The sequence below is a fragment of the Chelonoidis abingdonii genome, chromosome 22 (assembly GCF_003597395.2).
Source record: "Chelonoidis abingdonii isolate Lonesome George chromosome 22, CheloAbing_2.0, whole genome shotgun sequence".
NCBI classification, from domain to species: domain Eukaryota; kingdom Metazoa; phylum Chordata; order Testudines; family Testudinidae; genus Chelonoidis; species Chelonoidis abingdonii.
This window is the reverse complement of record NC_133790.1, coordinates 26,422,151-26,447,554: the sequence shown is the minus strand read 5'-3', so window position 1 is coordinate 26,447,554 and position 25,404 is coordinate 26,422,151. Positions and strand designations below refer to the sequence as shown.

Sequence of the window (25,404 nt, the reverse complement as noted above, 5' to 3'; positions counted from 1 at the left end):
CCAAGAGCCCCCTAAAGTAGAGCACTTGCTTTATAAAACACACTTACATTTACACAGGACCATGGACAGCAGTTCCTTGTTCCAAGATTGTGTGGAGTAGCCTAGTCCAAAGAGGTGGGTTCCCTCACATTCCGTCCATCTCAGTCCCTGGCTTTCAGGGTTCTTCACTGGAAAGCAGTATTGAAAGGTGTCAGTCTAGTGGGTCCCACCTTCTGTTTCCTGGGCTGAAACAAAATATCCAGAAGATTCTGACAAAGGATGTCCCATGCAGCTGGATTTTCTACATTGACATACCAACAAGATGGAAAGGAGAACTTTATTCCCATCAGGAGATCACTACACTCCTTTTTGTTGGAGGAAGGAAGACCACTTACTATGTTCAGTCACAGCCAGGGTTCTGCAGCAAACTGTGATAAGTAGCTTTTGTTAATTTATCAAGGATTGATACTATTGTTTTTCTCTACATGTCCATCTATGGGCAACTTTTATTATACTGCTCCCACCTACACCATTCAAACAGCCCATCAGCCAACCTTCACGGGCCTCCAGGAGATGCTTTCACTGAAGAGGGTAGGAGCAGGACTCCATGGGTGGAACTGTGGAAGTGTCCTATAAGACTTTTCTTTCTCTCTCAACACCTAAAGGTCAACAGGAAGGTCAAAGAAACAAGAGTGAAATGGCTATCGACATTTGGCATGGAAGAGTCACGGTTTTCAGGGCAGCTTCTGCACACAAATGGCTGAAAACCTTAACCATAAATTGAAGAATGGAGGAAAGAAATGGGGGGGGGGGAAGAAAAGAAGAGGGGAAGGTTGATGGACAGTCGGACTTGTTGAGGATGAAATCAATTAAAGTGCATCAAATCCAGAATTCATGCTTTTTCAAAGTGACAAATCTGTGCTGGAAATTGAGAAAGACAAAGGAAGAATAATGTCTTTGACCTCCCAGAGACCGGCTGTTCCTTCCGTCAGAGGAGCCAGGACTGAAGTGAGATGCATTCATGATAAATTATAACAGCCAGGCAGCCACCTTAAAAAAGAACGAGGTGAAAAGGTTACAGAAGGGACCCAAAATGCATGGAATTCAACCAAACATCAAGATAAATCAACTCAGGCCCTGGTGTATGCGTGCCAGGCCTGCATGGCTAATCTCAATTTGTTAGTCCTGTTATCTAAAATGTAATAGACACACACACATCTTACCAAGACATCAGAAAATGTTGTCACTGGGGAATGAGTCACTCCAGCCTTATAAGACTAATAGATCTAGTGACAAAGAGCCCTGCCATCCTATTGGTGGATACTGCTGGAGGGTAAGAATACTTCTCTGGTGCACAGATATCCTTCCTCATCTTGCGTTTGTTTCACCTTATATATATATGTATTTTATGTTAAGATTTTCAAAGATCTGGACACCCACTTCCCATGAAAATGAATGGGAAATGGATATCCAACTCTCTTGGGTAGCTGTGAAAATCTTGGCCTGGATGTCTGTTGTTTTCTTTTATACATACATAACATCTTCCATCTGAGAGCATCAAAGCACAACACAAACATTTGTTAATCGGGATGGAATTCATGTCTCCCTACAGATGGGCAAACTGAGGCACAAGGCAGTTAACTGACTTGCCCAAGGACACAGAGTGAAATAGTGGCAGAGCCAGGGAGGAAACCCAGTCACCCTGACTATCAGTACTCAGCTGAAGGTGCTCACAGACTTTCCTTTTCCAAATATATTTTGGTTTTTATACTGAGACTTACCAGGAAATATTAGTCGATTGTCCCTCAACCCCTGGTAATCTTTCATACAGATTCTGCTCTCAGGAATAACGTGTGGTCAACCTGGCTGGGGAAGGCACAGAGAAGAAATACTAAGATCAGGGTACTAGAACAGTCTGGAAACTAGACTTTTCCTTTCCACATTTATTATTTGAATATACTCTGTACAATCTTTTGAGAAAACAAAATAAAAGGCAGATTTTAGAAGCCATGGATATGATCCCAATTCTTTCTGAGACTGTAATATGCCAGGAGCCTCAGCTTCAGGAGCAACTGGGAAGCATCAAGGTTAGCATGTAGGTAAAAAGGAATTGTGCTGTATTTTTAGAGAAACTTCTCCCCTCAACACCAAGGAGGCGCTATCCCCCTTAGCTTTGTGATGGGCAAGGAAGAAAATGCCCTGGGGATATTCTGGGAATCCCTTGGCCAATCTGAATTTGGTTTGCAGATATACCATCCTCAACCAATGAGTTTTTCATGGTTCTCCCCAAAACCATATGCTGGCCAATGTTTCTCCAAAACCCTGCTCAAACTCACCTCAAAACTGAATCAGGTTTGGCCCAGATTTGGCTGAAATTTAGCCCATGTTCATCCAAAATTTGGCTTCGGTTTGGCTTAAATTTACCCCAGCTTCATTCCAGCCTGGACACTTTTGTCCAATTTGGGAGTGGAGATTGTTATGCAGCCTGAAAAAACAAGAAAAACCTGATTTGAGGATGCACCACTCAAGCGTCTCATGCTTTAACTCTAATTTCAATGTTTGGAACAATTCTACAATTTGTGTGTTTATCTAGAGCCTACCTGAACTTCTTTGGATGCCAAATTTGAGATTTCACAAGGACAGGCATTTCGCTGCACTTGGATCATGTTGGGAATACTGGGAAAACAGCCTTTTTAATGGTGTTTCTTCATTTCCACAACAAACCAGGAATTGCGGCCACACTTGACCTTATTTTGAAATTAAACATTTTTGAACTTCAGAAAAGCTTCTGTTGAGGTTTCAGGTTCTGTTCAAAGGTCAGTTTAAGAGTCATATCAATTCTCATTGGATCCAAGCCAAATCATCTACTCCTAAGACACACTTGCCTAGTGTGCTATTAGGCAGTGCTAACTAATTGCAAATTGGAATTAACGCAGTTGGAACTGGCACCTTTTCACCCTTGCCAATCCTTTGACACAGCAACACCCCAAACAAAATGAAACCAAACCAAATTCAGAAAATGATACGTTCCTCCCAACAGTGGGTTCTATCATGAAAGGGCACGTTTTATAGCCAGAGGAGTACTGTCCAGGGAAGATCTCCTCCTGGTTCCATACCCATAGTTTGGAACAAATACCGAGACAGCCTTCCAAATAATCCATACCACATTTTACATGAAACCCAATGCAAGTCAGGACAGGACACTTATGCATCATCTAATTAGTTCTGCATATGCACCAGGCAAGACACGCAAATACAACCATCAATTCTTTTACCTTAATACAGAGTCTGTCTTGAGAAAGGACTGAGTATGTGCTTCAGGTTTGGGTCTATATTTATTTCACCCATCGATCCATAATATTATGATGTTTGTTTCTTTCATGAATCCCTTCACAATTAGTGATGGACATTACCTTGAGGTCGGGGCAAAAACGGGGCATTGACAAAGGTTCAGTTGCGCAATGATCAACTGCGCTTACATCACATGCTGCTCCCAGCTGGCACAGAGCAGGGCACCCCTGCATGGAAGCTCACCCCATTTGCACCCCATCTAGTGTTGTGACCGGACTGGTTGCAAAAATTTTCATCCAACCTTTCTTCTGTCAAAACCCAAAAGTTTCATAGAAATGTGTCGCTCTCAATGAATTTTTTTGCTGGGAAGGTTTATCTAATCCAGGATGGAATTTCTAGACAAAACTACAGAGAGAGAGAGAGAGAGACCCCTCTCCACTCCCCCAGATATCTAGCCTGGCACTCACTTGGGAGACCACGTTTAAGTCCCTGCTTTGCCTAATTCAGGCAAGAGCTTGCACCTAGGTCTTCCCCATCCCAAGCAAATGCCCCAACTCCCAGTCTAGCATCAGTCTCACACACTCTTGGGCCCAATGAATATTGTATTAGTTCTATAAAGTGGAACGTTTCCTATAGAGAGAGAATAATGTATAGGCCCAGGTTTAAATCCCTGCTCCGAATTTTCTGGCCTGAGCTAGGAAACTACAAGCACTGCTGTGTGGAATCTCTCAGGATTGGAGTTCCAACTAGCGTTAGTGTAGCTTTGCTTTGCAGATGCTGACACCAATGGGGCAAAGCTGACTTGGACATCACTGCTGGGGTCCCCTTTGGGATCCTCCCCAGCTCAGCCCTTGGAAAGCAGTGTCAGTTGACTGACCGACACTCCCAATGCCAACGCTGCTGTATTCTCCTTCACGGCAGCCTTTTCTGGATGATCCCTTCCCCAAAACAGCACGCATCTCTCCTGGCGAGCTCACATCAACAAATTGTTCCCGACACTCCCCTGCAGCATTTTCGCTATGACAGGCTATTCAGAGAGATGTGACACACTAGTTAGATCTCTCTGTGTGTTTATCAATCCCTTCGCAACCATTTTCTTGTGTAAATCCATCAAAACTCTTTCTTCAAGCTCTGCGGGAGCAGTTAGGAGCCTTCTCAGAGGGGCCTGACATGCCAGTTGAATTTCTCCCTTCTCCTTGTAGAAGTTACTGTTGTCAGCAAGCAAGAGGACTGGCCTGCACAGCACAGAAACAGCAGCAGCCATGATACAGTAAGTGCTCTTGAAATATATGGGCCTTAAAAGACAACTGCTGCGAGATCCCCTAAACCTGGGAAAGGGAGAGGAACGAGAGCCCTCCTAACCCTGGACAGCACAGGAGAGGATGGAATGAGTCCAGTGACAAAACAGTAAGAGGGTTGAAGTCAATAGGAGTGGCAGGTGCTCTGTCATGCCTGATTAGAGAAACACCCTAAAATGTGAATCCTTCTCTCCTGAGTGTACAGAACTGAACCAGGAAGCTCCCGAGAACAGCCTTTCCTGGCACATTTTGCCATATTTGCTTTGTGCCAGCGTAGAGACAAACATGAACTATTCACATATCTATTCAATCATGATTACATGGGGATCACCTTTCTTTAACCAATGAAACATTTCAAAATCCAGAAGAGTGTCTCTGTCCCTATGATTGAATAACTTCTGCTCTAGCGTCTGATGTCGCACATCATAAGGCCAGATGAAAATGAACTAAATGGCTAAACCAAAACAGCTTTAGTGGGAATAGTCTGGTAACTAACCCTAACCCTAGAGCTCCACATCATAGACATCAGTGGGTGATGGGGGTGGGGGAGAGATTCTTAAGGGCCAGGCAGACTTTTGTAAGGTTTAGGATTGAAATGTGCCCATTTGTACAAAAGACTTGCAGCCTCTTTGTTTTTCTTTCTGAATTGCGCCAAATTGTTTTCATTCACTGCATGAAATCCCCCATCTTCACCTTTGCAAAATGTCAAGGTCCCCCCCTCATCTCTCCTCATTCCTTTTTCATTTCTGTGGGTTCCCAAATAACTAGAGGTGACAGAATTTTATTATTATTATTCTAGCCAGGAGGTGAAATTTGTAAATTGGAAAAAAAATCAAAATCATTCTCATAACTCCACCATCCAGCCCATTTTTTCTCGTCATTGGTTCTAATGACGACCATGGTCTTTTGATTGTTAGAAAAAAAATAATCCATCAAGGAGTGAGTGGAAACTGGTCTCCTCTTCTGATCTCAGATACTGGGCGCCCGAGGGCTGGTGCCACGTATGGGGCTAAGGCATCACGTTGAGATCTATCCCACAGCAAGGGGCAGTGCAATGTTGGGCTGACCCTGGAGCAGTCTGGCAGGGAGACTGTTGACTCAAGGAGTCATAGTCACCCTCACAGTCTCCTTGGTTCAGGGAGGGAAATAAATGGTGACAGGTCTTGTTGCAGTATAAGCTTCCCAATGAGTTGGCATAACTATGACAATGGGCAACCATGAACGGGTGGAGGTAGTGACTCTGCCTGAGTGCAGAAAGCCATATGCCAGAGACTAAAGTGGCTTTCTTATGCCTCTTTTACTTCCTTGTGCCCATACACAGACCAAATCATGCTCTGGCCTATCAGGACTAAGAGTCTAGTCTTGCTCCCACTGAATGCCCAAGAAGAGAAGTTGGCCATTGCTTCCAGTGGGAGCACGGCCTTGGCTTATGAGCAAAATGGCCCCTGCAAGGCAGCGACTTCCAAGATGCTGATTTGATTGAGGAATTTTATTTTCCATCAGGAAGTGCTTTGTCATGTGAATCGTTGCAATCCACCACTAAGTCAAATGGGAGCTGCCATCTCTGATGCTCAGATCCCGCATCAGCTGGGAAATTGAGGAGGAAGGATCCCGCTCGGAGTTGCACTTAGAATTCAGCTTGTGTAATTCACCATTTTCCAACTCCCAGAAGCCTTGACTTGTACAGATCTTGTAAAACTCCTGTAGCTCTAAGCAGCCTCCCTCTTCCTCCCCCATCTCCTCCCCAGTCCAGCTTCCTATCCCAGCCCTGTGGGATACTAAATCTTTCACTTGCCATTTTCCTCCAGTCCGAGAGGATATGAAATCTGTAGTTCCTCAGCCGAGCTGCCATCGAGAACCATGAAATACAACAGGAAAAGGATGGAAGGACCTGCATTCACTCCACACACAGTCACACAAGGGCAGGGATGGACAACCTATTAAACAGAGAAAGCAGCAGCTGCCAAGGACACCGTGGTGTGAGGGAGGTGGGGGAAGGGGGACATGAGGAACTGCATCCTAGCACACAGTGAAATCAGAAGGAGAATTATCCACCTCAGGAAGCAGGATAGGGCCCTTGTCTCAGAGCTCTGTGTGGGAAACTGGCGCTAGCTGGGAATATATTCTTCTCTTAAATTTCTTATACAGTTTAATGCTGGTGAAAAGTACCGGGCTGATAGCTTTGGGGAATGAAGATTTATTTATCGACACAGCAGTTTGAAGAGGAGGGTGGGGCAAGTTTCCCAATTCTGCCATGCAATGTGCCTCAGACATAATCAAGGAGGGAGGTGATGCCCCTTGGCAAACAAATATACACTCAACAGCCCTTAGCTGGGTACATTTTGGCTTCCCTCTTGAAAACTACACTGAAAACACTGGGCTGCATTCTGCGGTGATTCCAGAACTGCAATAGCAAACCCTTCTTGGTTGAGGGAAGAGGAGCTAGAAAAAGGGAAGGTTTGGCTAATTTCTTCGATTAACACCTGCAGACAGAATATCACTATATAATAATAATAATTCTATTGTTATTGGGCCTTTTTCATCAGCTTACTTACTATGTGCAAATATAACAGAAAATTGTATTTCATACATACATACATAAAGACATGCATATTCATATAGATAAGTGCTCTGTAGGTCAGTTATAATATGAATGTAAAAGGAGATCACAATTATAAAACAGGTCATCACTTTGACTCTAATGGAATTACTCAAGATTTACAATGATGTCAATGAGAGCAGCTTTTGGCCTATGGTGTTCATCTTCAAAGGTCCAACAAGAACTAGTTTGCTACTGACTACAATGGGGACATAACCAGCCTTTAGCTGTGCATACCCTGGCTTAGTAAAACCACACTGAGTGTGCTCAGTACAACAAAGTTTCCTAACTTTGGTAAATCAGAAGTATTTCCCACCCTCCCGGCCCCACCCCCAAAGCAACCCTACAAGTACAAGATGGTGCATCTAGAAACAAAGACTGTAAGCTGCATTTACAGGATGGAGGTCTTTGAAAAGGACTCATGGGGCATTGCTGATAAACTGAACTTGAGTTTTATCTCTGTTTATTGCACTGTTGAGACCACTACTAGAGGACCATGCTGGAGAGGGTTACAGAAGAGGTAAAAGACCGATCTGAGTTTTGGAAAACATGCCGTACTATAGCAGATTTAAGGGTGTAAATCTATTCAGATTTAAGGGTGTCAATCTATTCATCTTATTGAAGAGGAGGGAAAGGGGAGACTATCATGGTGCCTAAGTTCATGCATATGGAGAAGAGCTCTGATTTTAGACGGCTCTCAGTTTAGCAGACAAAAGCATAACAAGATCCAAAGACTGAAAGTTGAAGCCAATCTCAAAGTGAAAATAAGGGTGTATCTTTTTTAAAAGTGAGGGTACTTAACCACTGGAACAACTCACTGAGGGATGTGGTGGACTGGCCATCACTTAAAGACTTCAGTCAAGATTGGATATCTTCCTAAAAGATCTGCTGCCATTCAACCACAGTTATTGAGCTTGATGTAAGAATCATTGGATGAAAATGTTGTGGTCTCTGCTATTCAGCAGGCCAGACTAGGTGATTGTAGTGACTCTCTCAGCCTGAATGTCTATGAATAATCTATGAACCTGTAGACCTTCCTCCTTCAGACCTGCCAAAGGAGCAGTGCAGAGAGCAGATCACACTGCACCCTCTCGCGTTGTGTGGTAGTGGCCATTTTCCCCAGTGTGGTCCTGTGTCTAACAGACACAATTAACCTTAACTGGGTCCTTAATGACAGCTGCAGAAGAGACACTTGAATACTTGCTGGCACAATTTGTATAGTGTGTGTGTGGAAGAGGTGGGGGCGCGTACTGAAAGCCATTAAACAAAACCCTGTATATGATGGAAAGCAGGATGCGGTTACATCCCCAGCACCTATGGACACTTGTGAAATGGAGTGATCATCACGTGGGGTCCCCCAGTGAAACACACTCACAGACATAGGACAAGAGAGACAAAAAGTGATCCCTTGCTAAGGAATACATTGGGATGCAGAGCAGTTAGGATCTCTTCCAGTCACCTACTAAAGGAACGAGATGAGCTCACTAGTAACTGGTAGTGTTCTCTCCTCTTTCTGGGCTTCCCTTCTGTTTCTTCCTTGAACATGACAATAGGCCATTTCATCATGCCAAGAGCCTCCAACCCCCACTGTAATCACATGGCAGGGGTGATATCTGCTTGCTCTGGCTGTAGCAGGACATTTCCCTCCGTTCTCTCTCTCTCTTCACCTGCTGTTTGCATTTGCTTTTGTTATTTTTTAGTCCCCAGCATTCTTGATTCCCAAGCACTTAAAGACACAATTCTTGACTCCCAAGCACTTAAAGACACAAGTTAAGCTCTAAACTCCCTTGGGCACCAGGAATGGCCATTTACATTATTCTCTTCCTCCACTGTGTCCCTGTCACAGGGTGCTCTACTCACCGCTGGAGTGCTTCCTTCTGGCCACATTGGGGGTTTAGTTCTGCCACTTCCTGCAGTGGCAAGCTGTCACTTTCTCTGCGTCTTGCTCTCTCGGGACGCAATTGCTCTCGCTTTGTGGCTTGGCCATCTGGCCAGGTCACCATAGTCCACCCTTTCTGGGGTAGCAAAATCTCCCACTGTCCCAGGCAGTCTTCCCATTCACTGCCCCTTAACGGTTCCACTTCCCCGGTGGCTGGAAGGGAAACTCAGGCCTGCCCTCTACACTGGGTTCCAGCCCAGGGACCCTACAAGAAGCAGTACAGTCCCAAACATTACAGCTGTATTCCTGGGCTACTTCCTTCCTTGCCTTCACTTGCCCTGAGAGTGACTGTAGCCTCTCTCTGCAGCCCTCAGCTGCCCTGAGCGTCTGGCCTTTATACAGACCTCTCCTGTTCCTGTCCAGCGGAGCCTCATCTCTAATTAGTCCTTGCTGCCTGGCTCCTCCAAGGCCACCTTAACCCCTCCAGGCCTTGTGTGGGGTGGATAACCTGTCACAGTCGCCCTTTCCTCTGTCCCTTCCTTCCTCTCACTCCTTATTGCCACCAGCTGCTTGCTGCCTCAGTCAGCCCTCATCCCCATCCTCCATTCCAAAGGGACAGTAGCACGCCCCTCCCCTTCCTCAATTGTCTCCGCTGTGGGTGTTTATCCACCCAGAGAGTGATAAATACATCAAGTCTGTAAGTGTCCTCCTGTAGCTTTGGCTGGACAGAGGTGCCCCCCTGCTGGGTGACATCACTTTCCAACCAAGATGGATGGCTTTCCCCTGACAGACCAATCGGTGTCCAGTCGAGACTAGTGGACGGTGGATGTTAAATGGCACTTAGGCCTGCTGGGGGGCAAATGGGGGCAGGGGGGAGGGAAGAAGGGGTTTAGTCCTGTACAAATGTTGCTGCTCTCACTTGCTTTCATGTTGACAAAGGGACTGACTGGCTCTTCTCAGTCTTCATGCCACAGATTTTCTAGGCAGAAGGCAGTGCAGAGAAACCAGAACTGTAATGTTCCCATGCTCAGCTCAGGATAAACATCGTTATAGCTCCTATGGAAGAATGGTACCATAAAGTGCAGCTGTTTGGGCTTAAATGTAGTGACTGACATGAAGCCAAGAAAAGTGAGGGATGAGGAAGGGCAAGGGAAACGTTCCTATCAACGTTCTTGAGGTGAGCTCTTGAGTTCCCACTGGAGACCAATTTGCACAGAGTAGCTCTGCTCTGCCCTGCTTGATATGAACAAGTCTATGGAACTACACTTGGTCAGAGGATTGGTTCCATGTCCCATGCACATTTTTGAAGAAATTAATTTTTTTTTGTCAAGGATTTTTGGGGAGTTTCGTCAATATCTCAGACGTTGAAGTAAAGCGTGATGTGATGTGTCCGATCTCGAGAACTTAGGCTTGTACCATCGCTCTGTTATCCTAGGAGTGAAGCTACTGCCCTAGGGAATGTCTGCACTGGAGACAAGGTGTAATTTCATGCTAGCACCGATCGAGCTAGTGTGCTAAAAGTAGTCATGTACCCATGGCTGCATGCGGAGCAGCACTGGCTAGGGGCTCTGAGAACATATCTAGGGTCTCCGGTGGGATTGTCCTTGGGATGGATTGCCTGGCCCATCACCCATGCTGCTATTTCTATTGCACTAGCCTGATCAGAGTTAGCCCTTGTATGTCACTAAAGAATAAATTAGTGAACTTACCACTCAGGTAGACCAAGCAATAGGGTAGATCATTTGAGGCTTCCCAATCTTTACTCTGGGATTTTCAAAAGAACTGTTGAAATCATTTTCATATACGATACACACAGCATTGTTAAACCCCCCTGAAGTCTCTTTGGTCTATTGTTCTTGAGGCTGATCTGTGAACAATGCATTCATTTTCCATGCTGTCTAATAAAGATGTTTCTGTCCCTGAATATTATAGCTGCAGTGTATTTAATGGGAAAAAATAGCTATTATCATCATCAGTGGTCCAGATGCGTTTCTTGGCAATGAGAATGGTACAGTTATTTGGGCATTCAAACAAGGCCATTATTACTTCCAATGCATTTTTGAGGAAATTATTGCTGTTTTAACTCTAATCAGCACTCAATCTCAGCAACACCTCATTTGAAAGCACAAAAGCTTTCACTCAACAGACCATCTCACCTTTCCCCCCTTTTAAATAGCTGGACAATTAAATAAATCTCATGACACTTCACCACCAGTTTCCCCACCAGCCAGAAAATGCATTCTGGGTCTTTGCATTAGCGAGATTATGATATTAAAGAAAAAGTTGGAGGGAACATAAACAAGTGAAAGGAGATCTATTAAGATTATATACTTGCCCCGTGTTAAAATACTGTACCATTTTAGGGGTAGATTTTTCTACCCTTAGTCTCATCTACCTATATGGCCCCCAACATGTTAGCCCTTCATGATCCTCAGAACACCCCTAAGAGGAAGGGAATTATTATCCCCATTTTACAGAAGAGAAACTGAGGCACAGAGTAGAGTAAATGACTTGCCCAAGGCCATAGATTCATAGATTATAAAACCAGAAGGGACCATTGTGATAATCTAGTCTGACCTCCTATATAACAGGCCATAGGACTTTCCTGAATTGCTTTCTGTTTGGAACAGAAGATATCTTTTAGTAAAACCTCCAACTTTGATTTAAAAATTGCTAGTGATGGAGAATCCACCGCAGCCCCTGGGAAGCTGTTCCAGTGGCTAATCACTTTTGAATTTGACTTCTGGAGAGTTAGTATTCAAGCCTGATTTAGGACAAAGCAAATGCAAAGTTTGACAGTCTCATTCTAGAACCTGACCTTATTGCTTACACCACAAGAAAGACGGTGGCATCTTGTAAGACAGCACTGGAGCAAATGTGTTAAGGAACAATCCTGCATTAGCATGGTCTTCATGTGTTCGCAGGCTAAAACCACCCAAAACACTTCCGGTCAACTCCCATGGGATGGACAGACAAGTTCTTCCATGACCCACTAAGAAAAAAGCCCCAGAGCAGGTGTAGCTGGCAAGGGTGCTAGGAACCCTGGGATATGATAGCATGCAGTTCACAGAAGCTGAAGTTCTGACTTGGGTATGTATAGAGCAGTATGGTTGTGAAGCCAGGGTTTCCAATGCAGTGTGGACAGTCAAAGGCAGGCTCAGAAACTCAAAAAGTCTGCAGACAAGGCTCACAGAGACCCAGGCTTAGTGTGCTGTGTAGAAATGCCCCATCAGTTAATAGACTATAGACCTTTTCAGATCTCTAATTCCAATGGTTCTATTCATCTGTTGGACTTCTGCACATGAGGCTCTGCCATCTCTTGAACAGTGAGTAGTCTTCGAACACCATTATTCAGAGGCTACTATTAAATTAGCTGCTAAGCCCATGAGGTGCTGAGTACCTCCTGCAAGGTGCCAAGGGCCCTCAACTAACATGGGTCTTCATGGGCATTTGAAAGATGGAGTCCTCAGACCTCACAGATAACAACAGTCTTAGTTAGTGAGGATGAAGCAAGACTGCAGGGTCCTAAATAGGTCTTTGAGTGTGACATACATGTATACACACACACACACACATATATCCACAGCCTCCTTTCTACTATAATGTCCAGAAGATAGAGATGCCAGCAAATTTCTCAGAAATTATTCCTGAGCATCTACATCCCAAAAGATGAAGGGGTCCAAAAGAGGTTCCTTCCAGATCCCCATATCTTTAATTTTTCTAGAGGACCCCAGACATACTCAACAGAAATGGGACTTCATTTTTATCTCCCTTCAACCACACACTCCCATGTCTAGCAGAAGAATTGCAATGACCGGCAATGGTATTTGTGATGGGTTGTAAAGAGTTAAAATTCTGCTCTCCCCCCACTTATTGTTTTAATTGGCTGGTCTGATGACCTGATCGCTTCTCTGATACACATCAAACGCCTGCCTGTGAAATACAGAGCATGTGAGCCCCTCGAACAAGGGTCAACCCAACTGTCAATAAGACCATCAATCAGCTTTGCCAGAGCGATGGGACCCATTCCAGGCTAAACGCATCAGATGCAAATGAAACAGCCCGACTGATAAAAGCCCACTGTGGGGTGCAAGGGCCGGCGGCTCATGGAAGGGTCATTGGCGCTGCAACCAAGGAACGGCAAACTTCAAACTGGGAAGAGGCTACAGTGAGCAAACAGGAAAAAAAAAAGTAACTGTCACTCCAGAACAAACAAGCTAAGCAAAGGTGAGAGAGGTATGCACCGCAGGGAGTCAACAAGTGAGACTATGGGGAGGTGTCCTTAATGGGATAAACAACTAAGCCTACTGATCTAGCATGTATCCATGTACAAAATCTAAGGAGGAAACAACCACTAGAACACAAGGGCTTTCCAGGAGCAGCAGGAAAGAGAGACATAATGAACTCAGTCCTCTTATACCAGGGAGGAAAGTCAAAGCCTCCAATGACAAACCAGTGGGGTAAGCCTAGCAGGGAGCCCTTACCTTACTCATTCTGAAATGCCATAGGATTTCAGGATGGACCTAGCTCCATCATGGCATAGCCTAGGGGAGGGGCTAGGTCTGTTCCAGGATCCTGATGTAGAGAATTCAGAGGGAATGTCTAAGATGCACACACAATCCCATAGACTGCACATGCACCATAATACAGACGTGCCGATGTGCATCACATACATACACAATCACATATGGGGTACACCCAAACTTAAATGTACATAAGACATACATACTAAATTGAAAATGGTGCTAGAGCGTACTATGGTGTTAGGACTGGAGGACCATCCTTGGGGATGGTTAGAAGTTTCTGGTATTTTGTTGTTTGGGGCTGTTCCTCTGCAAAAACAAACAAACAAAAACCCAACAACGTTGATCACACATGCACACAAACAGGCATGCATACATAATCATACATGCACATATGTTGACCCTGACATACATCTTATAGGTGCATAATCACACAAATACATATGCATAAGCTTGCCAACACATAATCACACCTGTACACATACACCTTCATGCACCTCTCCCACATTCCCCCGCTCAGTATTGAGAATTCCCATTTCTTCCCATGCCCCACAATCCCTTCAGTGAAGCTGTTGCTTGTTATGATCGTCAAGCCAATTGCAGCAATGGCTGTGTGCTAACTTCACACCCTCTGCTTCTCCAGCCCACCCTCACCTGCACTTCCTTGTGGTGCTGCTCACATCCAGTGAGACAGAGGTTGGTGAGGCACAAATATTTGAACAGTCGCTGGGGGTAACACATGGTGCACTGGCCTTCAGGGACATGCAGCCAGCCTGAAAGTTTACCCTGGAATAACAAACAGCACGAAGAGCAAAGAAAAAGAGAAAAAGGCAGATAAGATAAAAAAAGAGAGTCACCATGCCAAATGGAATAAAATCAACACAGGCAACCGAGAAAAGAAGTCCCGAAAGATCATTGAATCCAGGGGCAGCCTAGTCCATCAGAAGAGCTCTTTTAAAGCAGGGTTGGGGTGACTGGTCATCTCAGGAGACTGATAATGGTACACAGAGCTCTTCACCTCTTTATTTCCCCCATGTCATGTCCACAGTGACCAAAAATTAATGTCATCTGGTGACCTATCTAAAATGACGAGTTTGTGGCCTGCGAGTGGAAAGTTGCCCGTAACATGAACCCACAGTCACAAATGGGATTTGCATCAGACAGTCCAGGACTGAATGGGCAGAAAGCCTGATTTGCCCATTCACTCCACATTGTGGGCCTTCCAGAGCAAGGCAGAGACCCATGGGCATGGTTGAACAGGCTGTCCCATGAACATCGGAAGGGTTTCAAATGCTGCCACTGGGAATTCACCTTGTGTTGTGGATTTGGAGATTCCTTCCTCAAGGGCAGAGACAGCCCAATTGTAAGGGTTTCTTCTGCCATTTGAGACATATCCCTCAAGCACATTCCACACTTGTCGAGGCTTTTAATCCATTCATCTGACTGATTTATAAAGCATCCGTCCTGTGTATCAAGGAGCCCTGCTGAATGCAACGCACACAGTGATGAATCCAAAAGGACAAAAGGAAAGGAAGTCTGACCTTGAAAGTGCTAAGAGAACCACAGGTGTGAAGAGCATATGGAAAGGTGTCCCACCAGCTTGGGACCAGATGGGAGAAAGCCCGGTCCCTGGATGTTGCCCAGAACACTGCTGATATAGCAAGTGATAAATCATATACCAAGTGTAAAGCATAAGAGGGAACATACCGCATTACATAGGGATGAGGGGCTTGCAGGGTGGAGAACTTTAAATTAAAAGTTCATATTGAAAGTTCAGATGTTCTCCTTTTGTCAGTCTATTCTCATCTGTTATGGGAAGGGAGAGCCAGAGCAACTCCCTAAGCTAAGGAGTAAGAGGAGAGTCTGCATGTGTTAAAAAAATCCAGGGTGCAGTTCAGTTTGGAATTAGCTGTAATTGAACAGGGAGAGGCCATGGACCAGAAGAAGTGGCGAACAATTGTGGGCACCCCTGACTCTCTGTAAATGGGAAAAGGAGTAAAGAAGTGAAGTGAAAAGAGGGGAAGGGTGGTCTAATGATTCAGGCACTGGCCCAATATTAAGGAGACATGGGCTTCGTTCCCAGCCATGCCACAGAGTTTTTGCACAAGTCATTTAGGACCTGATCCAAAGCCTACTGAAGTCAATGGGAGTCTTTTCATTGACTGCAAAGGGCTTTGCATCAGGTCATTCATCTCTCTAGGCCTCGGTTCCCCACCGGCAAAATGAGCATGATAATCCTTCCTCTCTTCTACCTCTGTCTTGTCTATTCGCATGGTAAGTTCTTTGTGGTAGGGCTGTCCCTTACCATGTGTCTGCACAATGCCTAGCGCAATCGGGCCCCACTCTGACTGCAGTGCCTGTAAAACAAATGAACAGGAAATGAACAAGTGAACAAAACACGCAGTTCCTGGGGCTAATGTTCAATACACTTTCTGCATCCAAAGGACACAGGCACCTGCAATGTGGCGTCTTCCTCAAGCTGTATGGACCATTACGTTACCCCTCCATGAGAAGTGTAGGTTTTATGCTGATTGCTGGTTAAAGCTTTATATCCATGTGGACTTTCAAATCCAGTTTATAGCCTGAAAGTTTATCCATGACCTTGACTCCTCTTATATTGTCCATCTTCTCATTTCGTACCTCTCCAGGAGTATCTCCCATCATGGGAGAAGGGAAACGGGACCACTGGAGAATTATGCTGTCGATAGCGTTCAAGTGCCCCATTCTGTGCATAATCACCAAATTACTGCCCTGAAAATCTGTTTGATCCACAGCAGAATTTGTATGTCTTCCTGTGGTGTGAATCTATGTAACAGAACCAAGAGAATGAGGAATTCTTACGAAAGGAAAGTGACACACAGACCAGAATACAAGCATATGGGACCACCAAAGATGGCCTTAAAATTACACCACCTAGCTCCTTATTTGGCCCTGTTCTGAGGAACCAGAACCTCCAGGAGCATAAGCCTTTGCCTTCACCCGGGGATCTTGGCCTCTGTTTTATAATGTCCCATATCTCCACTGACTTCCTGCAAGTGACCTCTTCCAGTAAATCATGCTGGCCAGCCTCCCTCCCTCCTGGCAACATCCTGTTCTTCCCTTAAAATAAACTCCCACTCACAATCCCAAGGTTTGATATTCATCTCAAACAACTTCCTCTCTGGACTCAGCTCCCTTCTCTGAGCCACCTTAGCTCCCATCTCTCCAGAACGGCTGCAGTTCAAGGAACACATGCAGAGGCCTCTTACCCCTTTCCCATATTAAGCCTGTCCTCTTTCTTTCCCCATTTTTCGTACAGGGAGAGATGCCCATCTTCAGAGAAACATATGCAGCTACTCACATGGGACTTAGGTGTGATTTCACAAAGGAAAACTATTAAAGCTACGTAAGAACATAAGAAAGGCCACACTGGGTCAGACCAAAGGTCCATCTAGCCCAGTATCCTGTCTTCCGACAGTGACCAATGCCAGGTGCCTCAGAGGGAATGAACAGGTAATTGTCAAGTGATCAATTCCCTGTCGCTCATTCCCAGCTTCTGGCAAACAAAGGCTAGGGACACCATCCCTGCCCATCCTGGCTAATAGCCATACAAAAAAAGACAGAACCACAGACAGAACCACAGACAGACAGAAAGATGCAATTTTATCTAACAACCACACTCTGAAGAGAAGGCCACACTAAACTTTTTTAACTCCCTTAAAAAGATTTCAAGTGATGGAGAATCCACAGGGGATGTTGTTTTCCATATCCCAAACCTTCAGTCCTCCCTCCCTTCCACACAGGGTGGGACGGGTGGCTCCGTCAACACACTAAACCCTCAAAACTCCCTGGATCCCAAACAAGGGGGAGGGGAATCTATTATCACCATTTAACTTTCAGAAACACCCTCTATCACACACAGGAAGTGTTCTCTGTATGCCACTAAAATAGTGCCTGATCCAAATCTCACCAAAGCCAATGGAGAGATTCACAGTCAAGAGGGACCAAACTGGCCCCTGGTGTTACTCTACTGGCATCTCTCTATCTATTCCTGTGCATATCTATTTAATTTTTTGTGCTACACGCTTCCCTGTGACAATAGGTTTGCAATGAACTTCCATGGGCTTAGACTAGGGATACATTTCCCCCCATATATTTTGTGATTTCCCTATCCATCTCTGAACTACTAGTAGGCAAGAGTGCTCCACCCTAGGGTGACAATGTGCCTAGAACTACACAAGTTAGAATCTCTCCAAGTAATGCAATCACCTGAGATCACCGACACTTGCATGCTTAACTTTCCAGTATGCTTTGAATGTGTAGTACATCATCTCCCTTTCCTGTCCACCTGCTCTACGGTACCTCTTCCTCCTGCTCTGTCTTCATCATCATCACCACCTCATTCCACCCCCGACCCAGCCCACCTGTAGCCCACTCATCATCTAATTGATCTGTCTAAATCTCTTTCAAGGACCGGGAACAGATGGTTCCTCATCTGTTCCTGACCCAAGAGGAACCTTGTGGATTGTCCCATGTTCACAGCTCCTTCTTTTCTAAATACAAAGGTTACTGACTAATTCATTATTAGTTAATTAGATCGTGAGCCAGTGATTATCCTTAAGAAAAGCAGCAACAAACAAGCATATTTCCAAGTCAGGAAGGGAATCAGCAAATACAGACTTTAGTCACAAAAACAAAGTGGGTAAGTGAGAAGGCATGGCAGTCTCCTAAAATGCCCTCAGAGTATATAAACTCATCTTATTCCACAATCCCCACCTTCACCCCAGCTCCCTGCCCTTGTCCTCTATTTCCTTATCAGCCATGTCACTGACATATGTACTTAGCCACAGTTATCATCGGCAGCACATAAACAAATGGCAGGTATCAAAGAAACAAGGCCCTCGACTCGTCATGAATATTTCAGAGAGAAGTGACATGAGCAGCCCAAGCAGCCCAGTGTCTCCAATTTCTAATGGAAGGGAGGAAAAATACAAACCACCCTCACACAGGAGATTTGTTAGTTTGGCCATCACATGCGTGTAGTTCATTTCAAGGCGATCCCACATATGTTGCGAGACAATCTGTCACTTTTTCAAAATATATTAATATATATCATACAGCTCCTCCATATAATGTGCAAGCACTAAGCAGCTGGCAAGAGGGCAGTGGTGATTTAATGCAAGAAAACTGTGCTTTGCTGAAGGGGTTAGGGGACTGGATAACTAGGGCTGGAACAAGAAGCCTCTTTGACAAAGGCGCAGAGTGGCATCTTTTCACACAATTATATGTGGGTCACATTAACCTCTGCGTGGCAGGATTCCCCTGAGCTGCTTCGGTCTGCATGTCGCTGCAAAGAAATCAAAGCAGCAATCCTCCTTTTTAGCTTTTCCTTTTTGCCAAGATATAAGGGAAGATGACAAGAATGGGGAGAAAGAGGAGGGTCTCCGCTCGTCAAACAAAGACGCCGGCTGTTGGCAGGAATGCAGCCCGGATCGAGCCGCAGCCCAGATCTGAGTTTGTTGGTGAACTCAATGGCTAAGTCCATACTTCAGTATCCAAGTTATTTTCATTAATTAGACAGGTCAATGGAAGGGCTCATCTTAAGTTTTCAAGCAGTTTTAATGGAATCCGCTGGTATTACTCAGACACATATTTACATCTCAGCAGACTTACTTAAGATTCACAACTTCAAAGCCTATTTGCAAAATATTTGCATTTATTTCTATAGCAAGCTAGTTTTCACAGGCTTTTCGAGACAGCAATCTTTTTTTTTTTTTATGTACAGTGGAAATTCACAAATACAAATCTCATAGAAACCACCATACTCCATTAAACAAAAACAAATGCCTCCTTTACCAGCTCTTCCTTCAGGAGGGCTCCATTGTTCTTAGAAACGTGCATTGCAAATCTATTAATCTGACAGCTCCATTATTTTTTTGAACAGCTTAACTTTCCATGACATTTTTTTCTCCTTGTGGTGCCCTGGAAGATTGTTCTTTTAATTGATTTATTCTCTCACCAGGAAGTGTATCATATTCCTCTCGGACACCTAATATGGATTCTTCTGGTGTACGGCTAGTGCATAGCCTTTTGTACTTCACAGCAAATAGGATTTAAATTCTGCGGCAAGATTTCCTAGATTGTATGGCACTCAGGTGAGGCAGATTGGAAATTCGGTGTGGCTTCATTTACATTAAAATGTGGAAGTTCACAATGAATTAACTAGGGAAGTTAATAATATACTCAGAGCAGTAGCCTCTGTGTTACTCCAAGTGACATTAAATTCCACTTATTGTAAGCCAGTCCCACATTTTCACTTTTCAATCTGCTGCAGGTTTTTACATTGGCAATGCATGACTTCCTGGCACAAACTGGAGAGAGGTGGTTTGAAGTTTGAGATAAGCACGTTAGTTGGGCATTTCTGCTAAAACGATCAGAAATGAGAATTAATGCCTAAATCTAAATGGCCATCTTCAGGTTTCAGAGTTAACAGCCCCATTATGATGAACAGGGCAATCCTCACCTCTCAGTGTTATTGTTTAAGCAGACTAAGTAGATAACATTGTACTGGTTTATACAGACGATAGATAGACAGACAGATAGATAGATAGATACTTTTTAAAAAGCTTAGATTCTGTAGCAAATTCTGCAGCCATAGGACTACAGACTATACAGGGACTAGAGCTGTATTTACTTATTTATTTATTTGCTTTAACGTAGTCTCTAGAGGCCCCAACCTAGAACTGGGGCCACTTTGTGATAGGCACTGTACAGCGTAAAATGAGAGACTCTCATGGTATGAAGAATGTACTGCGCATATCCTATAATGCAGCCAGGATCATGCAACCTGAATATGAGCATGAATTCCCTAAATGAGTCCCTCCGGAAAATCCTTTAAATATTTCCTTTGTTCCTCTTTTTGAGAGATTTGGGCATAGTGCTGATCCATACAGGGGATGAGGATTCCTGCAATCCATTTCTGGACAAAGCTACTGACTTTCTACAGAGCAACAACTAATCGCTGGCAACACCCGAGGAATAATTATAAATAAAGCAAGACATAGCGATCAGCTCACAGGGAATTCACACAAAAAGTGAAAGCGAAATGCACTAAATAAAGTGTTTGTGATGAATTAATTGCCCGGGTCTATTTATAACCTTTGCTTGATCACCATTATTCATGGGAGAATTCTCATGTCGACCTAGCTGCCATCTCAGGGAGGTAGAGTACCCATGTGGATGGGAGAACCCTTCTCACTGGCACAGGTGGTGGTTTCACTGAAGCACTACAGCTGAATTGCAGTGTTTTTAAGTATGGGCAAGCCCCGAGGCCCAGATTCAGCTAAATATGTGCTGAAGTTCTTTGCTAAAATAGGGATTTAGGGGCTGACTGTCTTCTCCTGTGCACTGGTGTAAAATAGGAGTAACTCAGGTGAAGACTTTGGGATATATCATCTGGCATAAATTGGCTTCGATGTAGCTGTGTCATTTTACACCACCCAAGCATCTGGTCCACTGGAATGAAACATGCATAAAATTAGTGTAGATGAGGGTAAGCCTTGTCTTGTGCTAGTGAATAACTGACCCTCAGAGGCCTATATTGTTTTCTTTTGCACCAAAAGCAAAAAGCCGTCTGATCTGGAGGGCTAAGTCAATCGAACTCAGTGCAAGAATGTTGCATATTGGATCAGAACCAGAACATCCCCCCCTATTTTGCACATGCAGGCAGGAGGTGCCTATCACTGAGATGAGCAGTGCATGGTAGGTTTTTCCACGCAAAGTGATCTGAAATCCATGAACTTACATGAACCCATCCAGATGTCTCAATGGGTCTGTGCTGACATAAGGAGTGAACACGCTCAGCAGAGATAATGAGGTGGGGGAGTGGGGTCAGCTTTGGGTTTTTCTCTGCTTCCTAGTCAGTTTGGAAAATGCATTTTTCAGTTCACGTTCCGCTTTGTATTTTTCAGCAGGAAGTGCTCCCTTTGGTTTGGGAGGCATTAGCAAAAGCCAGCGATGCTGTCTGAACAAGCCTACAAAAAGCTTGCGAAAGCAGGCCTGCAACATGTGCAAACATACTTCACCAATGCCACATGCGTGTAGAAATACTGTACATCCAGAATCACACCTGCCACATGCACGTCAGCCACATTCAGTCTACATGTCTTATGCTTGCCAGCATGCTGCGCACACATGGAGACACATACACATCATATTCTGACAAGTCAAAGACACGCTGTACATGTCACATGCATAGAGACATCTTGTACAAATATATAGAACCCCCACCACGTGTGCATGCGTGCACACATACACGCAAAATTGACAAAATCCAGCGTGACCTTCCACATTCTACCTCTCCTCCTTGATCCCCAGCCCTGTCCTCTCCTCCTCCCTAGTGACTGATCCTGAAAGCATGTTGTCTTCTGTCTGCTTCCAGCCTCTCCTCCTGTGCTCCTGACCCTTTGTCCTCCCAACTATATACCTTCCTTGCATGCTACAGGCATCTATCCATGGTTCCCTCCACTTAGACACACACAATGTTACAAACGAAAGCTGTTTTCTAGGGCAGCATTATGAGTCTACCATAATTCAAAAGCCCCTCCGTGAAAGGGGAGATCTTCCCAAACTGATTAAATTAATTAACTTGGCATAGCAATAAATGACACCTGTACAAAAAGCTCTAGTATTTAGACTTATAGTCACAACTGCTGATCACCCAGAAGCAAGACATGCTATCTACAAATCAGCCAACGAAATCAAGGCTGGAAAAGAGCCATTTTAGCCATCCCAGGAACATGACAGGGTTCAGGGGGAAGACAAGTCAATGGCTTTTTCAGCAGACGATCATGTTTGGTCTATTTTGAACTGAGATTCTAGAGTCCCAAAGCCTTCCTTGTGAATGTCCTGTTGGCAGCCCATCTCTCTCTTATAATGAGGGGGTTCTCCCCAGCTCCAGTGCCTCCATTTCCTGCAGCTGGGGCAATATGGCATGAGGAGAGGTGATCTCTAAGGTAGGCAGATCTGTCGCCATTGAAGGCTTTACAGCATATGACCTGTAACATGAGTATAACATAATCAAAGAGCCTTGGAAATCAAGAGCTGAATTTGTTTCTGGTAAGATAAACTGACCCATGACGAGACAGCCCCTTCACCAGATGACGTAACCCAGATGCGGCTTTGACTTGACATTAACTGTCCAGCACACTAGAAAAGAGGAACAACACCCTCTTGATCATGCAACACCCAGGACTTCCCCTGCATCATGCAACACTCAAGACAACCCCACCACCCCAGTTGTCTCCCTTGGGGAAAACAAGATGTTGTCTCTGGGGCATCATTCATCAAAGCAATGTCTTATAATTAATAGCACTATTTGTTTGGAGATTCCAATGTGTCGTGAAATTCCAGGTGTGAAAGCATGGTTATTGTCTCATCCCAGCCTGGAATAGATATAAATATGCCAAGAAGCCATGTGACTCAGGATTTGCTGAACACCTCAAAGGGGTTTTTATGGGGTATCCAGATATCACAAGACAGGCTGAGGAATGCACAGTGGAGGGGTGGAGCATTAGGGGTTCTAAGGATCATCTTTGTGCTCCTCTGATCCCGGCCTGGCTGTGTGCTGGGCCAGTGCCCCCACAGAAGTGAAAGCAGTTTAAGTTACACTAGTTACCAAAGACTCCAGGGGACTGGTAGACAGCAAGGCACAAGGAAGCTGTGAACATGCACCCTTTCTCCTGGCCGCATCTCCTTGAACAGCAGTGGGGAGGGTGGTTGGTGGAGGAAGGCTGCTGTCCCACCACCTCTGTGAGATGACACTCCCAGGTGATCTTCCTGTGCCAGATCCCAGACTTGAGACCCCTTTTAGCCAGTGGCTCAGCACAGAGCAGCTGCCCACAACACAGGATCTAGCCCTGCTGCTTTGCTACTGGTGGGTGGCCACCATGCCAACAAGGAGGAATTTTAAAATTGTTCCTTAGTGTATTTGCTCTTCCAGTGCTGCTGGGAAGGTTTTTACTTCTGATGCAGTCTCCCAGGCTTATTTTCTGAAAGACCTGAGGTCAACTCCCATAGTCGCAAATGTGAGAATGATGTGAGTCACCTTTAAGGAGAAAGAATGAGGAGTACTTGTGGCACCTTAGAGATTAACAAATTTATTTGGGTATAAACTTTCACGGGCTAAAGCCCACTTCATCAGATGCATGGAGTGGAAAATGCAGTAGAAAGATATACACAGAGAACATGAAAAAATGGGTGTTGCCATACCAACTCTAACAAGACTAATCAATTAAGGTGGGCTATTATCAGCAGGAGGGAAAAAAAACTTTTGTAATGATAATCAGGATGGCCCATTTCAAGCAGCTGACAAGAAGGTGTGAACAGTAGGGGGAAAATTAGCATGGGGAATTAGTTTTTAGTTTGTGTAATGAGGCAACCACTCTCAGTCCTTATTCAAGCCTAATTTAATGGTGTCCAGTTTGCAAATTAATTCCAGTTCTGCAGTTTCTGGAGTCAGTTTCTGAAGTTTTGTTGTTGAAGAATTGCCACTTTTAGGTCGGTAATTGAGTGTCCAGGGAGGTTGAAGTGTTCTCCAACTGGTTTTTGAATGCTATGATTCTTGATGTCTGATTTGTGTCCATTTATTCTTTGTGCAGAGACTGTCCGGTATGGCAGAGGGGCATTGCTCTAAGTAGCTGATAGATGGACTACGTCACAAGGCTAGGATAGAGTAGTGTCAGAGGTATTGTTCCCCATGCTTAACAGCCCCTAGCTGAGGGTACAAAAATATATGCCGAGTGGCAGAGAGGAAGGATAGTCTTGGGGTTAAGATACCATCTTCCCCAGGGCTTTGGATTCAATGTGCTGCTGCAGACTCAGTGTGTGACTTTGGACAAGTTGTTTAATCTCTGTGCCTCAGTTTCCCACCTATTGTCTGTTTAGATTGGAAGTTCTTTGGGGCAGGGACTGCCTCTCACTCTCTGTTCGTACAGCACCTACCACAGTGGGACCCCTATCTCAGTTCGGTTTTCCCAATCGCTAAGGTAACAGAAGCAGTAATAACATATAACTTTGTACGCTATAAGGGATTTTCCATTACTTCTTTTGAAATGTCCACAGGTCGGAAACTAGATGGACCACTGGTTTGTTGTAGTTTGGCAATTCCGATGTAGCTGTGACAAATGTCCTTATAGTTAAGCTCCTGGACACGGCAAGACAGAAATTAAAGCATATTCATTAATTCCTGGTTTGTTAGGTATTAACACAAGCAGACATGAATGATTTGCACCCGCATAAATGCGGGCAGCCTGGCTGTCAGCTAACCTCAGAACACAGTGTCAGGGAGAAAAGCTCAAGCCCCCCACCTCCTAAAGCACAGACTTCTGTGCAGTGAGAGCAGCAGCACCTCCCTTTTACTAATGACTTGATCCCACAAAAGGGCTCCCGAGAAGTACTGAGCACCCAGAACTCTCAGCGAAGTCAGCGAGAGCTGAGGACCTTCAGCCCCTTCCAGGAGGCACTCAGCACTTCATGGGATCAAACCCTAATTGTAAGGTAAAGGGATGGATCACCCACCTGGATCCATATGTAGAGGGGACCCTTCCTCCAGGCATTGATCTCCCCATCCCACTGATAAAGAGTGACGGGGTTCAGTAGCCTCTGAATTCCCATCCCTGGACCTGCAGAGAGTGTCCTGGGGGCCCAGGGTGCCGTGCGGGCAAGTCAAGGCTCGACAGCAGAGGTATGCGCTCTCCTAGCAAACAGTGAGGGATCCATCTGATAATGAAGCCAGAGGGTGCATTAACTCTCCTGCAATCTCTCATCTCTGCCACCGAACCCCCTTGAATGGGCTAT

At 44.9% G+C, this 25,404-nt stretch overlaps 1 long non-coding RNA gene across 1 annotated transcript in view; it reads right to left on the bottom strand.

Moving 5' to 3' along the window:
• LOC142045858 (uncharacterized) overlaps positions 1–25,404 on the bottom strand; it is a 36,007-nt gene that overhangs the window by 508 nt on the left and 10,095 nt on the right. The window contains exon 2 of the long non-coding RNA XR_012654750.1: positions 48–224. This is a non-coding gene — a long non-coding RNA (uncharacterized LOC142045858). The remainder of the gene's footprint in view (positions 1–47; positions 225–25,404) is intronic.